The 17,181-nt window shown below is 32.1% G+C and overlaps 1 protein-coding gene across 12 annotated transcripts in view; it reads left to right on the forward strand.

The window, feature by feature from the left end:
- LOC130894660 (potassium/sodium hyperpolarization-activated cyclic nucleotide-gated channel 2) overlaps positions 1 to 17,181 on the forward strand; it is a 147,484-nt gene that overhangs the window by 30,657 nt on the left and 99,646 nt on the right. The window lies entirely within an intron of this gene.

A 17,181-nucleotide genomic window follows, 5' to 3' on the forward strand; every position in this document is an offset into this window, starting at 1 on the left:
GTTAGGATGGTTAGAAAGCTGCTGAAAAAGGTGGTAGATCATATTCCAATTACATTAAGATCAAGACTGTTTACTGGCCAAACATTAGTTGCAATTTCGACTTCTTTGAAAAAAGTTTGACACCAGCTGAGCAACGTACGGTCTAGCATTACTTTGTTGAAACAATTTTCATCGATGTTAGATCCAAATGACAGTACGAGCAGCTCGAGAGATTCCTCCTCAAAACGTAACTAACAAATCTTTTATTTGATCTTATACGTTTATTTGAGCTGTAGAGACAAATAGTACTGTCGCCTGATCAAGGAATTCTTTTCCAATCCTGGACAAAGCTGGTCCTAGTGCTACGATTCTCAGTCAGATTCAGTAAGTCAGTAAGATTCTCTTCGGTAAGTCTATTCAAAGTATATCTGTCACAAAAGTTGTTTTGAAGCGGAGACTTTGGAAAAACTGTCTAGGATTTATACGATGTCTTCTTTGACCAGGTCTTCTTAAGTGTTGACCTGCTTCCATATAACGTACCAAATTTCTTTCTCCATGTATAATGATTAAGTAATTTTTAGTGCAAATGGTATATTTTAGTTATCATACAAAATATTTCGATAAGGACCGAAATAGGTCGAAATGTCGATATTTTCCAACTATTTTTAACTGATTTTGGTTATTTGGATGATTAAAATTTCATCTAAATTCCACAAAATGAAGATAAGATGAAACAACTTCGATAAAAAACGAAATGTGTGATGTATAATGACAGAAAATAATTATTCTCATTTCTATATGAGTTTCCAAACATAATTCAATTCATCAATTCATAATTGAATCTCAAGTTTTCATTATATACTCCTCTTAACTCAAATGGGATTCTTACATCTTGAAGTAAAGTTTGATTCGTGAATGTTTAACTTACATACTTTTCTGAAGATTATTGCTCGCAATATTGGAAACTCGTCTTGTACTTCCATATCCTCATGTAGCACATTAATTTTTGTTCGCAACGATATTTCATAAGAAACTTTATTGAGCCTTAAAACTTTTACGTCTCAGACCTAAGCTACTTATTGCAAAACTTATGTTCTACATAAAAATCCAACATAATATGCTGCTGCATTAGTTTTAATATGTTCTGGAGATTTTCCAATCTATTTTTATAAGTATCAGTTCAATTTTTAAATTTCATTCATTATTTTTTTCTATCTAAAACCTATCAACGCAAATATGTTGATGAATTTTCTTTAGCCTAACGAATGTTTGTCGTATTCACGTGTTTTTGAGAGGTTTGAGCATTTTCAAAATGACCGGGAAGGTGTTGGAGATGATTTATTAAAAACGGATGAAGATATTGAAAAATTTGGTGTCTACTAGGCTAAGTATTCTGTTTTGGGTGTCCTAACGAAGGCTGGCCTATCTCTGACCCTTCTTATCAGCGACTGAAGGTCTAAACCGGTCCACTAGCGAATATTTTCCAGCCATGAAGCCTGTCGTTTACCAGAACCACGTTTTCCCTTCGATCAGAAGTTGCAAAAATCTGTATTTGTCATTTCTATATATGCGTACCGGATACGAGGTATTTTGAGTTATTATTAATTCTATAAGTTCCCTGTCGGTGCGGAAGATCCACATTTCGAAACTCTCTAAGCGTCTTAGTGAGTGATACAGACGTCGAGCAGTCACTATTGATTCGCCGTTACGATAATACGCTCGTACGCAAAATGCGCGATGCATCCTGTTCCATCGGGACTAAACTTCACAAAATGGCGGACGCCACGAACCCCTCCCCGTTCCCTTTCGTCGCTCCGTTTCGAATGTGGCGCGAAAACAAATACCCGATAATCTTTTTGGATAACTTGTATCAACAATATCAGTCAACAGCCAGTGAAAAGTTTGTAAATTCCTTAATTTTCTCCATCAGAACCAAATTTTGAGATAAATCATCAACAGTTCACTTTAAAGGTCCAAGCTTTCGTTCCGTATAATAAAGATAATACATAGCATTTCAACATCAGGTACAGGATTTTAAGGTCGAGAGCTCGGGATGTAAATAATTACCGTATTTTTAAAAATAAATCATTTATTCTTGAAGCAGTGCAATTAAAATCCTTTTCCAACTGTATCGCTTCGATTACTCGACTCAACTGACTCACGTCGCGCCGTCGCACGTTTTATATGGTTAAAGAAGATTCTAGTCTAAACTCGAAGCGCTAGGAAGATTATATCGTTCTAGACAAAAATAATAATACATTTCTTGCTTGCTCGATGCGTGATCTTATTTCTATATCTTGGTCTATATCTTTTGTTATCCAACAATCCAGATATTTAAATTTCTCGACATTTTCGTTTATGCTACCATTTACGTTGATAGAAATATGCTTGGATGTTTTGGAGACAATCGTGGTTTTGGTCTTTTTGATGTTGATGTTAAAGCCATAATCTTCTCCTATAATTTCTATGCGATCTAAAAATGTCGCATGCCTCTTTTGATGCTGTATAGTTCGGTGTCGTCGGTTTCAGTTTTAAACACTGCAGTTTGGTTAGCATGAAGCGCCCGTATGATTTTGAGATCATTATCGTCTAGACCCTTCCTGTAAATGCAGTCCATCAGCTTATCGTGTCTTACTTTATCGAAAGCCTTTTCGTAATCAATAAAACATAAGAAGAGGTCCTTTTGCTGGTCTCAGCATTTTTGTAGTATTCGTGCGATTGCTAAATCTGTAGGAATTGACGAAGAATGCGTGCGGCAAATTTTACGTGACAAGCGAAAAGTGTGTGAATACGTGCGCCTAAAATCCTGATGTTTGAAAAAGAAGCTCGCAAATATATATGTATAGACACTTGGTTGCCAATAAATCTCGGATCTCGCACCGTGTGACTTCTACCTCTTTTCAAATGCCAAATATGCATGAGAAGGATCAAGACTTGAGTCTGGTGAAGCTGCGGCAGAAAAAGCTGCGCGCGTCCTGAAAAAATAGAGCAATGTGGGGATAGAAAAAGGGTATATATTGAATTTTATAAAAAATAAGTATGTAAAATATGGAAATAAAGTGTTTTATAACACCAGTGTCGTTATTTAATAGGCACATCTTATATTTTCATGACTCGGTGTAACCGCGTGTTGAATTTCAACAATGTCGGCTAAAAATGCTGATTACAATTTTTTAATGACTTTGTTACCGTTCGTTGAACCAAATACAATAACGGAAAAACTTGACTCAAGAGATAAATTGCATAAAAAAGGCATGAGCTTCAAAAATATCTTTCAAGGCATAAAAATCGAAAGCATCTTTCTGGTTTACTCAATAGGGATCCCCACAACAAATATGGGGTACGCTGCAACTCGTAACGATTTTTAATCCGTTAAGATAAGGATGCAAACAAATCCAAACGGGAATATTTCAGGTAAACGAAAAGGTAGACCGAGTACGTAATACAGCTCGTGACGGATTTATCAAGATTAACGGATGTATTTTCAAATACGCCTTTTAGGGGTGGACCTAAAATTCTAAAAAATAATTTCTTCGTCTTTCTCGAACCCTCTTTTGTTATAATTTCTTTTTGTTGAGGCTGTAATATAATCCATTCCTGAAATATGGCTGACGGTCGTTCTTAATTGCCTACCTAGTACATCTCTCGAGATCCTCACACAAGTTTATGATTAATTCGGCAGATAAAACCCATTTCAGTCATCCCTTAAATCAGCGGACGAATGAAGAATGATCGCCAAGGTAATCCTTTTACCTGCATTTCGAAAAGGGTCTCCAATTTGAAACGTATGTAATAATAGAAGGCTTTGTTGTTAGTACCAATAACCTAACCTAACTATTTCGGTACCATTATTTAATATTGTTTATAAATAATAAACCAGTCAAAGTAAAGCGTAGCATTTCTTTTTGGATAAAGATGGATTTCGACGAACCGACGCCTCAACTTCTTCAATTGTTTCTTCATCGCGAACTGAGTTTTGAATTTTAACTGTAGCACCTGTATTTTCGAACATCCTGATTCATTTTCTAATGCTATCGTTACTTGGCGTGGCGTGGCGTGTACAATATTCCGCACGATACAGACGTCGAGCAGTCACTATTGATTCGCCGTTACGATAATACGCTCGTACGCAAAATGCGCGATGCATCCTGTTCCATCGTGACTAAACTTCACAAAATGGCGGACGCCACGAACCCCTCCCCGTTCCCTTTCGTCGCTCCGTTTCGAATGTGGCGCGAAAACAAATACCCGATACTCTTTTTGGATAACTTGTATCAACAATATCAGTCAACAGCCAGTGAAAAGTTTGTAAATTCCTTAATTTTCTCCTTCAGAACCAAATTTTGAGATAAATCATCAACAGTTCACCTTAAAGGTCCAAGCTTTGGTCCCGTATAATAAGGATAATACATAGCATTTCACCATCAGGTACAGGATTTTAAGGTCGAGAGCTCGGGATGTAAATAATTGTCTCATTTTTAGAAATAAATCATTTATTCTTGAAGCAACAGTGTTTCATTAGAGCGAAATAATTTGAATTATTGACTTTTGAAATGGAAATGAAACATCGACAACTTTCAGCATACAGTCTTTAATAAAATCACCATCAGTGAAGTGTTTTGATCTTTTCGCGATTTCTAATGCAACAATTAAACTTGATTTCAGGACATCTTCGCCCTCTGTATTAGCTTTAGTAAACATCGATTGTTGACCTTGAAGTTTTAAAGATGACAATGTATCGATTCTTATTGAAGTTTCACTTCAAATTCAACTTACAAACAACAACTGTTCAATTACAAATCAAAAACAGTGGTTTACCTTTCCAGTCTATGAAAACATATGCAATTTTCCATTTAGACTCAAAAACTCTGCACTCACTATCAACTTTACGTTTTTTTGACATTATGCCAAAATCGTGACAATTATAGATATCGCACGCGTACAATGCGCAATCGCTACTTCGCATTTACAATTAAATTCCTTCACAATCGCTTCGATTACTCGACTCAACTGACTCATGTCGCGCCAACGCACTCGTTTTATATGGTTAAGGAAGATTCTAGTTTAGATTCGAATCGTGTGGAATATTCTATCGTTCTCGATAAAAATAATAAGATATTTCCGCTTGCTGCTAAAAGCACATTGCCTTATTGATACAGCCAAGGGGCCCGAAGTGGCCCGTGGGCTGTATCTTTGGCAAAACTGCTCTAACGTGTCTGGACTATAATACCAGTTATTAAGTAGGCTCTAGGGAAAGCATTACGTTATTATTTTACTTGTAGTTTTGTTCAATATTTAAATAAGTTCTTCGCCGCAAAAATCAGTTTAAATACATTAAAGCAATATTACGATGCCTTTAGAACGTAATGAATCTCAATAATACATGTGTATATGTGTTGTTCGGCTGTAATCTCGTAACTGGAATGAACGTTTATAGCCTGTGGGAACAGTTTCTATAGCTCGAGAGGTTTCAAAGGAGCACGGATTTCTCGATATACAGACCATCAATATTTAATAGGATTAGATTACCTCCATTTACAAGAGAGGAACGGTGAAATCTAAATGAGAAATTCTATTTCTTCTCTTTATTGTTACATACGTCAAATAACATTAACTTATTTTATTATTTTGATATATAAAATATAGTGTTTGTATTGCAAAAAGTATTTAATTTATTTCTCTTCTTTGGTTTATTTATTTCTTACACAAGAAACTAGAAATTCTCGAATATTGACCGTTTAAACAATGAATTATAACAGTAAATTTATTACACGAAGAAAATTCAGTTGTCAAAAAAAAATACGAATATACGATTACCTATTAATTCAAAAATACAATTCTTATACTTTATTTTCATAAACAATAGTTATCAATATATAAACAAGTTATTATTGTTTATACAATTCAATATCATACCTCTGTTTTTGATTGTTATGTTGATAAAACAACAATCATTCTTGATGACTTAAATAACCAGAATAAATAGATCCCTACTGCTAATAATATAAATGTGTATATGTATGGGTCAATTAATCAATTTATTTAAACCAAAGTATTATTGTTTAATTTTAAACACGGTCTCTTTCGCGTACATATTGTCACAGTTTATCGTGTACAATCTTATTTGATGAAATAATTGCTTCGGATAACACTCTGAGGTACAAATTTGTGGTGTTTGTCATTGAATCGTCATTTTTTTGGGCAGTAATTATACATGAATCACTTTTATTTATCGATACGCGTATTGGAGAGAAGCACCTATAGCTTGGCCACCTCGTTCTCCAGATCCAATACCGTTGGAGTTATTTGGAAGACTTCATTTTCGAGGAATACAATCAGTGGAATCAGTTCGTAGTGAAAAGCGTTTTTTAAATGTTTTTAATTGTATTTAAATTGTATAAATCGAAATCCATATTATCGTTATCTTTGTAGTTAAAATACGTAAATTTCGTGGGGGTGCTATTTGGGACGGATGTAAATTGGTAAAAGTTATTCTGAGTGCATGCAAGAAAAGAAGAAAAGATATCGGTGAAAGGTATTAAAAAATTATTTGTAGAGCTTTAGCAACAAATTTGCTACGGTCTCTTACAACTAATTATGTTGGCTGCAGTGGAAGAAATATTTGAAAATTGCCGCAAAATCCTTCTAGGTCTCATCCCTAAGAAAATAGAAGTGCATGCTGTTAACCAATAAATGTGGAAGGATTTTGTTCATTAACGATTAACATCGTGTTTACATACATGTACTGTATAATATATGGACGGACTTGTTTAAAAAATCATTGAGGCTGAAATATAGAGCTGAAATTTTGAAGAGATGTTCTTAAACGATCTTTGTATAATGAAAGTGTTATGGTTTTGGAAATACGACGATTCAAAATTGTTACAAATATTAATGACAACCATATGCTTGTTCAAAAAGTCACTAAAGCTAGATTAATAAAAATATAAAACTGAAATTTCGAAGGGATGTTCTTAAAGGATGTTTGTATGATGATAAAAATCAGGAGATTGCTTAGTGTTATGGTTTTGGAAATACGACGATTCAAAATTGTTGCAAATATTAATGACAACCATATGTTTGTTCAAAAAGTCACTAAGGCTAGATAAATAAAAATATCAAACTGAAATTTCGAAGGGATGTTCTTAAAGGATGTTTGTATGATGGAAAAAAAACAGGAGATTGCTTAGTGTTATGGTTTTGGAAATACGACGATTCAAAATTGTTGCAAATATTAATGACTACCATATGCTTGTTCAAAAAGTCACTAAGGCTAGATAAATAAAAATATCAAACTGAAATTTCGAAGGGATGTTCTTAAAGGATGTTTGTATGATGGAAAAAAAACAGGAGATTGCTTAGTGTTATGGTTTTGGAAATACGACGATTCAAAATTGTTGCAAATATTAATGACAACCATATGTTTGTTCAAAAAGTCACTAAGGCTAGATAAATAAAAATATCAAACTGAAATTTCGAAGGGATGTTCTTAAAGGATGTTTGTATGATGGAAAAAAAACAGGAGATTGCTTAGTGTTATGGTTTTGGAAATACGACGATTCAAAATTGTTGCAAATATTAATGACAACCATATGCTTGTTCAAAAAGTCACTAAGGCTAGATAAATAAAAATATCAAACTGAAATTTCGAAGGGATGTTCTTAAAGGATGTTTGTATGATGGAAAAAAAACAGGAGATTGCTTAGTGTTATGGTTTTGGAAATACGACGATTCAAAATTGTTGCAAATATTAATGACTACCATATGCTTGTTCAAAAAGTCACTAAGGCTAGATAAATAAAAATATCAAACTGAAATTTCGAAGGGATGTTCTTAAAGGATGTTTGTATGATGGAAAAAAAACAGGAGATTGCTTAGTGTTATGGTTTTGGAAATACGACGATTCAAAATTGTTGCAAATATTAATGACTACCATATGCTTGTTCAAAAAGTCACTAAGGCTAGATAAATAAAAATATCAAACTGAAATTTCGAAGGGATGTTCTTAAAGGATGTTTGTATGATGGAAAAAAAACAGGAGATTGCTTAGTGTTATGGTTTTGGAAATACGACGATTCAAAATTGTTGCAAATATTAATGACAACCATATGTTTGTTCAAAAAGTCACTAAGGCTAGATAAATAAAAATATCAAACTGAAATTTCGAAGGGATGTTCTTAAAGGATGTTTGTATGATGGAAAAAAAACAGGAGATTGCTTAGTGTTATGGTTTTGGAAATACGACGATTCAAAATTGTTGCAAATATTAATGACAACCATATGCTTGTTCAAAAAGTCACTAAGGCTAGATAAATAAAAATATCAAACTGAAATTTCGAAGGGATGTTCTTAAAGGATGTTTGTATGATGGAAAAAAAACAGGAGATTGCTTAGTGTTATGGTTTTGGAAATACGACGATTCAAAATTGTTGCAAATATTAATGACTACCATATGCTTGTTCAAAAAGTCACTAAGGCTAGATAAATAAAAATATCAAACTGAAATTTCGAAGGGATGTTCTTAAAGGATGTTTGTATGATGGAAAAAAAACAGGAGATTGCTTAGTGTTATGGTTTTGGAAATACGACGATTCAAAATTGTTGCAAATATTAATGACAACCATATGCTTGTTCAAAAAGTCACTAAGGCTAGATTAATAAAAATATCAAGATGAAATTTCGAAGGGATGTTCTTAAAGGATGTTTGTATGATGGAAAAAAAACAGGAGATTGCTTAGTGTTATGGTTTTGGAAATACGACGATTCAAAATTGTTGCAAATATTAATGACAACCATATGCTTGTTCAAAAAGTCACTAAGGCTAGATAAATAAAAATATCAAACTGAAATTTCGAAGGGATGTTCTTAAAGGATGTTTGTATGATGGAAAAAAAACAGGAGATTGCTTAGTGTTATGGTTTTGGAAATACGACGATTCAAAATTGTTGCAAATATTAATGACTACCATATGCTTGTTCAAAAAGTCACTAAGGCTAGATAAATAAAAATATCAAACTGAAATTTCGAAGGGATGTTCTTAAAGGATGTTTGTATGATGGAAAAAAAACAGGAGATTGCTTAGTGTTATGGTTTTGGAAATACGACGATTCAAAATTGTTGCAAATATTAATGACAACCATATGTTTGTTCAAAAAGTCACTAAGGCTAGATAAATAAAAATATCAAACTGAAATTTCGAAGGGATGTTCTTAAAGGATGTTTGTATGATGGAAAAAAAACAGGAGATTGCTTAGTGTTATGGTTTTGGAAATACGACGATTCAAAATTGTTGCAAATATTAATGACAACCATATGCTTGTTCAAAAAGTCACTAAGGCTAGATTAATAAAAATATCAAGATGAAATTTCGAAGGGATGTTCTTAAAGGATGTTTGTATGATGGAAAAAAAACAGGAGATTGCTTAGTGTTATGGTTTTGGAAATACGACGATTCAAAATTGTTGCAAATATTAATGACAACCATATGCTTGTTCAAAAAGTCACTAAGGCTAGATAAATAAAAATATCAAACTGAAATTTCGAAGGGATGTTCTTAAAGGATGTTTGTATGATGGAAAAAAAACAGGAGATTGCTTAGTGTTATGGTTTTGGAAATACGACGATTCAAAATTGTTGCAAATATTAATGACAACCATATGCTTGTTCAAAAAGTCACTAAGGCTAGATAAATAAAAATATCGAACTGAAATTTCGAAGGGATGTTCTTAAAGGATGTTTGTATGATGGAAAAAAAACAGGAGATTGCTTAGTGTTATGGTTTTGGAAATACGACGATTCAAAATTGTTGCAAATATTAATGACAACCATATGCTTGTTCAAAAAGTCACTAAGGCTAGATAAATAAAAATATCAAACTGAAATTTCGAAGGGATGTTCTTAAAGGATGTTTGTATGATGATAAAAATCAGGAGATTGCTTAGTGTTATGGTTTTGGAAATACGACGATTCAAAATTGTTGCAAATATTAATGACAACCATATGCTTGTTCAAAAAGTCACTAAGGCTAGATTAATAAAAATATCAGGATGAAATTTCGAAGGGATGTTCTTAAAGGATGTTTGTATGATGGAAAAAAAACAGGAGATTGCTTAGTGTTATGGTTTTGGAAATACGACGATTCAAAATTGTTGCAAATATTAATGACAACCATATGCTTGTTCAAAAAGTCACTAAGGCTAGATTAATAAAAATATCAAGATGAAATTTCGAAGGGATGTTCTTAAAGGATGTTTGTATGATGGAAAAAAAACAGGAGATTGCTTAGTGTTATGGTTTTGGAAATACGACGATTCAAAATTGTTGCAAATATTAATGACAACCATATGCTTGTTCAAAAAGTCACTAAGGCTAGATTAATAAAAATATCAAGATGAAATTTCGAAGGGATATTCTTAAAGGATGTTTGTATGATGGAAAAAAAAACAGGAGATTGCTTAGTGTTATGGTTTTGGAAATACGACGATTCAAAATTGTTGCAAATATTAATGACAACCATATGTTTGTTCAAAAAGTCACTAAGGCTAGATAAATAAAAATATCAAACTGAAATTTCGAAGGGATGTTCTTAAAGGATGTTTGTATGATGATAAAAATCAGGAGATTGCTTAGTGTTATGGTTTTGGAAATACGACGATTCAAAATTGTTGCAAATATTAATGACAACCATATGCTTGTTCAAAAAGTCACTAAGGCTAGATAAATAAAAATATCAAACTGAAATTTCGAAGGGATGTTCTTAAAGGATGTTTGTATGATGGAAAAAAAACAGGAGATTGCTTAGTGTTATGGTTTTGGAAATACGACGATTCAAAATTGTTGCAAATATTAATGACAACCATATGCTTGTTCAAAAAGTCACTAAGGCTAGATAAATAAAAATATCAAACTGAAATTTCGAAGGGATGTTCTTAAAGGATGTTTGTATGATGGAAAAAAAACAGGAGATTGCTTAGTGTTATGGTTTTGGAAATACGACGATTCAAAATTGTTGCAAATATTAATGACTACCATATGCTTGTTCAAAAAGTCACTAAGGCTAGATAAATAAAAATATCAAACTGAAATTTCGAAGGGATGTTCTTAAAGGATGTTTGTATGATGGAAAAAAAACAGGAGATTGCTTAGTGTTATGGTTTTGGAAATACGACGATTCAAAATTGTTGCAAATATTAATGACAACCATATGCTTGTTCAAAAAGTCACTAAGGCTAGATTAATAAAAATATCAAGATGAAATTTCGAAGGGATGTTCTTAAAGGATGTTTGTATGATGGAAAAAAAACAGGAGATTGCTTAGTGTTATGGTTTTGGAAATACGACGATTCAAAATTGTTGCAAATATTAATGACAACCATATGCTTGTTCAAAAAGTCACTAAGGCTAGATAAATAAAAATATCAAACTGAAATTTCGAAGGGATGTTCTTAAAGGATGTTTGTATGATGGAAAAAAAAACAGGAGATTGCTTAGTGTTATGGTTTTGGAAATACGACGATTCAAAATTGTTGCAAATATTAATGACAACCATATGCTTGTTCAAAAAGTCACTAAGGCTAGATAAATAAAAATATCGAACTGAAATTTCGAAGGGATGTTCTTAAAGGATGTTTGTATGATGGAAAAAAAACAGGAGATTGCTTAGTGTTATGGTTTTGGAAATACGACGATTCAAAATTGTTGCAAATATTAATGACAACCATATGCTTGTTCAAAAAGTCACTAAGGCTAGATAAATAAAAATATCAAACTGAAATTTCGAAGGGATGTTCTTAAAGGATGTTTGTATGATGATAAAAATCAGGAGATTGCTTAGTGTTATGGTTTTGGAAATACGACGATTCAAAATTGTTGCAAATATTAATGACAACCATATGCTTGTTCAAAAAGTCACTAAGGCTAGATTAATAAAAATATCAGGATGAAATTTCGAAGGGATGTTCTTAAAGGATGTTTGTATGATGGAAAAAAAACAGGAGATTGCTTAGTGTTATGGTTTTGGAAATACGACGATTCAAAATTGTTGCAAATATTAATGACAACCATATGCTTGTTCAAAAAGTCACTAAGGCTAGATAAATAAAAATATCAAACTGAAATTTCGAAGGGATGTTCTTAAAGGATGTTTGTATGATGATAAAAATCAGGAGATTGCTTAGTGTTATGGTTTTGGAAATACGACGATTCAAAATTGTTGCAAATATTAATGACAACCATATGCTTGTTCAAAAAGTCACTAAGGCTAGATTAATAAAAATATCAGGATGAAATTTCGAAGGGATGTTCTTAAAGGATGTTTGTATGATGGAAAAAAAACAGGAGATTGCTTAGTGTTATGGTTTTGGAAATACGACGATTCAAAATTGTTGCAAATATTAATGACAACCATATGCTTGTTCAAAAAGTCACTAAGGCTAGATTAATAAAAATATCAAGATGAAATTTCGAAGGGATATTCTTAAAGGATGTTTGTATGATGGAAAAAAAAACAGGAGATTGCTTAGTGTTATGGTTTTGGAAATACGACGATTCAAAATTGTTGCAAATATTAATGACAACCATATGTTTGTTCAAAAAGTCACTAAGGCTAGATAAATAAAAATATCAAACTGAAATTTCGAAGGGATGTTCTTAAAGGATGTTTGTATGATGATAAAAATCAGGAGATTGCTTAGTGTTATGGTTTTGGAAATACGACGATTCAAAATTGTTGCAAATATTAATGACAACCATATGCTTGTTCAAAAAGTCACTAAGGCTAGATAAATAAAAATATCAAACTGAAATTTCGGAGGGATGTTCTTAAAGGATGTTTGTATGATGATAAAAAACAGGAGATTGCTTAGTGTTATGGTTTTGGAAATACGACGATTCAAAATTGTTACAAATATTAATGACAACCATATGCTTGTTCAAAAAGTCACTAAGGCTAGATAAATAAAAATATCAAACTGAAATTTCGAAGGGATGTTCTTAAAGGATGTTTGTATGATGGAAAAAAAACAGGAGATTGCTTAGTGTTATGGTTTTGGAAATACGACGATTCAAAATTGTTGCAAATATTAATGACAACCATATGTTTGTTCAAAAAGTCACTAAGGCTAGATAAATAAAAATATCAAACTGAAATTTCGGAGGGATGTTCTTAAAGGATGTTTGTATGATGATAAAAAACAGGAGATTGCTTAGTGTTATGGTTTTGGAAATACGACGATTCAAAATTGTTACAAATATTAATGACAACCATATGCTTGTTCAAAAAGTCACTAAGGCTAGATAAATAAAAATATCAAACTGAAATTTCGAAGGGATGTTCTTAAAGGATGTTTGTATGATGGAAAAAAAACAGGAGATTGCTTAGTGTTATGGTTTTGGAAATACGACGATTCAAAATTGTTGCAAATATTAATGACTACCATATGCTTGTTCAAAAAGTCACTAAGGCTAGATAAATAAAAATATCAAACTGAAATTTCGAAGGGATGTTCTTAAAGGATGTTTGTATGATGGAAAAAAAACAGGAGATTGCTTAGTGTTATGGTTTTGGAAATACGACGATTCAAAATTGTTGCAAATATTAATGACAACCATATGCTTGTTCAAAAAGTCACTAAGGCTAGATTAATAAAAATATCAAGATGAAATTTCGAAGGGATGTTCTTAAAGGATGTTTGTATGATGGAAAAAAAACAGGAGATTGCTTAGTGTTATGGTTTTGGAAATACGACGATTCAAAATTGTTGCAAATATTAATGACAACCATATGCTTGTTCAAAAAGTCACTAAGGCTAGATAAATAAAAATATCAAACTGAAATTTCGAAGGGATGTTCTTAAAGGATGTTTGTATGATGATAAAAATCAGGAGATTGCTTAGTGTTATGGTTTTGGAAATACGACGATTCAAAATTGTTGCAAATATTAATGACAACCATATGCTTGTTCAAAAAGTCACTAAGGCTAGATTAATAAAAATATCAGGATGAAATTTCGAAGGGATGTTCTTAAAGGATGTTTGTATGATGGAAAAAAAACAGGAGATTGCTTAGTGTTATGGTTTTGGAAATACGACGATTCAAAATTGTTGCAAATATTAATGACAACCATATGCTTGTTCAAAAAGTCACTAAGGCTAGATTAATAAAAATATCAAGATGAAATTTCGAAGGGATATTCTTAAAGGATGTTTGTATGATGGAAAAAAAAACAGGAGATTGCTTAGTGTTATGGTTTTGGAAATACGACGATTCAAAATTGTTGCAAATATTAATGACAACCATATGTTTGTTCAAAAAGTCACTAAGGCTAGATAAATAAAAATATCAAACTGAAATTTCGAAGGGATGTTCTTAAAGGATGTTTGTATGATGATAAAAATCAGGAGATTGCTTAGTGTTATGGTTTTGGAAATACGACGATTCAAAATTGTTGCAAATATTAATGACAACCATATGCTTGTTCAAAAAGTCACTAAGGCTAGATAAATAAAAATATCAAACTGAAATTTCGGAGGGATGTTCTTAAAGGATGTTTGTATGATGATAAAAAACAGGAGATTGCTTAGTGTTATGGTTTTGGAAATACGACGATTCAAAATTGTTACAAATATTAATGACAACCATATGCTTGTTCAAAAAGTCACTAAGGCTAGATAAATAAAAATATCAAACTGAAATTTCGAAGGGATGTTCTTAAAGGATGTTTGTATGATGGAAAAAAAACAGGAGATTGCTTAGTGTTATGGTTTTGGAAATACGACGATTCAAAATTGTTGCAAATATTAATGACAACCATATGTTTGTTCAAAAAGTCACTAAGGCTAGATAAATAAAAATATCAAACTGAAATTTCGGAGGGATGTTCTTAAAGGATGTTTGTATGATGATAAAAAACAGGAGATTGCTTAGTGTTATGGTTTTGGAAATACGACGATTCAAAATTGTTACAAATATTAATGACAACCATATGCTTGTTCAAAAAGTCACTAAGGCTAGATAAATAAAAATATCAAACTGAAATTTCGAAGGGATGTTCTTAAAGGATGTTTGTATGATGGAAAAAAAACAGGAGATTGCTTAGTGTTATGGTTTTGGAAATACGACGATTCAAAATTGTTGCAAATATTAATGACAACCATATGTTTGTTCAAAAAGTCACTAAGGCTAGATAAATAAAAATATCAAACTGAAATTTCGGAGGGATGTTCTTAAAGGATGTTTGTATGATGATAAAAAACAGGAGATTGCTTAGTGTTATGGTTTTGGAAATACGACGATTCAAAATTGTTACAAATATTAATGACAACCATATGCTTGTTCAAAAAGTCACTAAGGCTAGATAAATAAAAATATCAAACTGAAATTTCGAAGGGATGTTCTTAAAGGATGTTTGTATGATGGAAAAAAAACAGGAGATTGCTTAGTGTTATGGTTTTGGAAATACGACGATTCAAAATTGTTGCAAATATTAATGACAACCATATGCTTGTTCAAAAAGTCACTAAGGCTAGATTAATAAAAATATCAAGATGAAATTTCGGAGGGATGTTCTTAAAGGATGTTTGTATGATGGAAAAAAAACAGGAGATTGCTTAGTGTTATGGTTTTGGAAATACGACGATTCAAAATTGTTGCAAATATTAATGACAACCATATGCTTGTTCAAAAAGTCACTAAGGCTAGATTAATAAAAATATCAAGATGAAATTTCGAAGGGATGTTCTTAAAGGATGTTTGTATGATGGAAAAAAAACAGGAGATTGCTTAGTGTTATGGTTTTGGAAATACGACGATTCAAAATTGTTGCAAATATTAAATCAAAAGTTTATGAAGATATAAATTTTATCTGGAAATTGTAAAAGAATCTGGTTGAAATGTTGAATGTTCGCATTACCTCTAATAAATATTTTGATAATAATAAAAACAAAATATCACGTTACAACGTTACAAATATGAATTTAAAAAAAAGAATGAACGATAGGATGTAAATGACATAAGAAATCCTCAAATTACCCAAATTATTTTGTTCTTTTCGACAAATTAGGCCGCGAAAGCGGATTTGCTTAATTTCCTCTGATTGAATGAATTGCTCACCAACTCGCCATTATTAACACCATTCCAAATTAACTTCCCAGTTAGTAAATGATCGTTAATCACTTCTGAAAGCGACCGCGTTTTACCCTTAAAAAAGAACAAAAATACAAATACCCCTATTGACTAAACCAGTATTAATAACTGCGAGGAATTTATGGTAATGGGAAAAATTGATAAAAATGTTTGTCGATCATCTTCCTTGTCTTTCAATAGGACTTTGTCCTGTTTAATTTTGAATATTCAGTCTCGTCCTGAACCCATGAATTATGTCGTCACCCTACATAGGTTCCTATAAGACGCTAACGGCACCATCCCACAGTTGATTTCCATGAATCAGCCTTTTTAAAAATCTACTTCAAGCTATCAAATTTATTATTCATGTAACAAAAGACAGTCAAACACAATCAATAACACTCGATAGAGAAAAGTTTTTGATTATTGAAACAAAATGATATTAGGTGCAAACCTTTTTTACAAAAAATCGATAAAGAAAGAGAAAAAAGCCTAAAATCTGAAATTCAGAAAATTCCTTCCATTAGGGCACTTACGTAAATATCACTCATAACATTCATAAGCCTCGCTTCACGTTTCCGAATGTATAATTTCTATTTCTGACCCTTTTGGTTACAACTGCAATAATTGAAAGGAGCTTTTCTATATAAAAACAATCTCAATGTGACAAAAATGGATTTCAGATTGTTCCTGGTATCTAAAGAAGACAAATATCTCGAACAACTGAAATCGTCCTCTGCTATGGATGATTTGATTAATAAATTTACAAAAAGAGGTTTCATTTTACTTCAATTGTTTTGCTGAGTAGATCCTAGAAGCATTTATCGCGAGTAATGAATCAATCAACACATGCTTTTATATTTTTCAATACCTAAACTTTTGTTTCCCTGTGAAAAATCTCACCCTCCATTTGGGATTCTCCGCGATAAGGTTTAAGAGCCCATCAACAAATTTTGATACTGGATCTGGGGTGTACCCAGCTCCTGTTGAGTGTTTCTTGAAGCGCAGAGCTCCAGGTCCCATATAATCTTTTTGGTGATCTCTGTGTGTCTAAATCTTGTTTTGCCATCCATCTCTTTTCT

This window comes from Diorhabda carinulata, chromosome 5, assembly GCF_026250575.1.
Source record: "Diorhabda carinulata isolate Delta chromosome 5, icDioCari1.1, whole genome shotgun sequence".
In the NCBI taxonomy this organism is placed as follows: Eukaryota; Metazoa; Arthropoda; class Insecta; order Coleoptera; family Chrysomelidae; genus Diorhabda; species Diorhabda carinulata.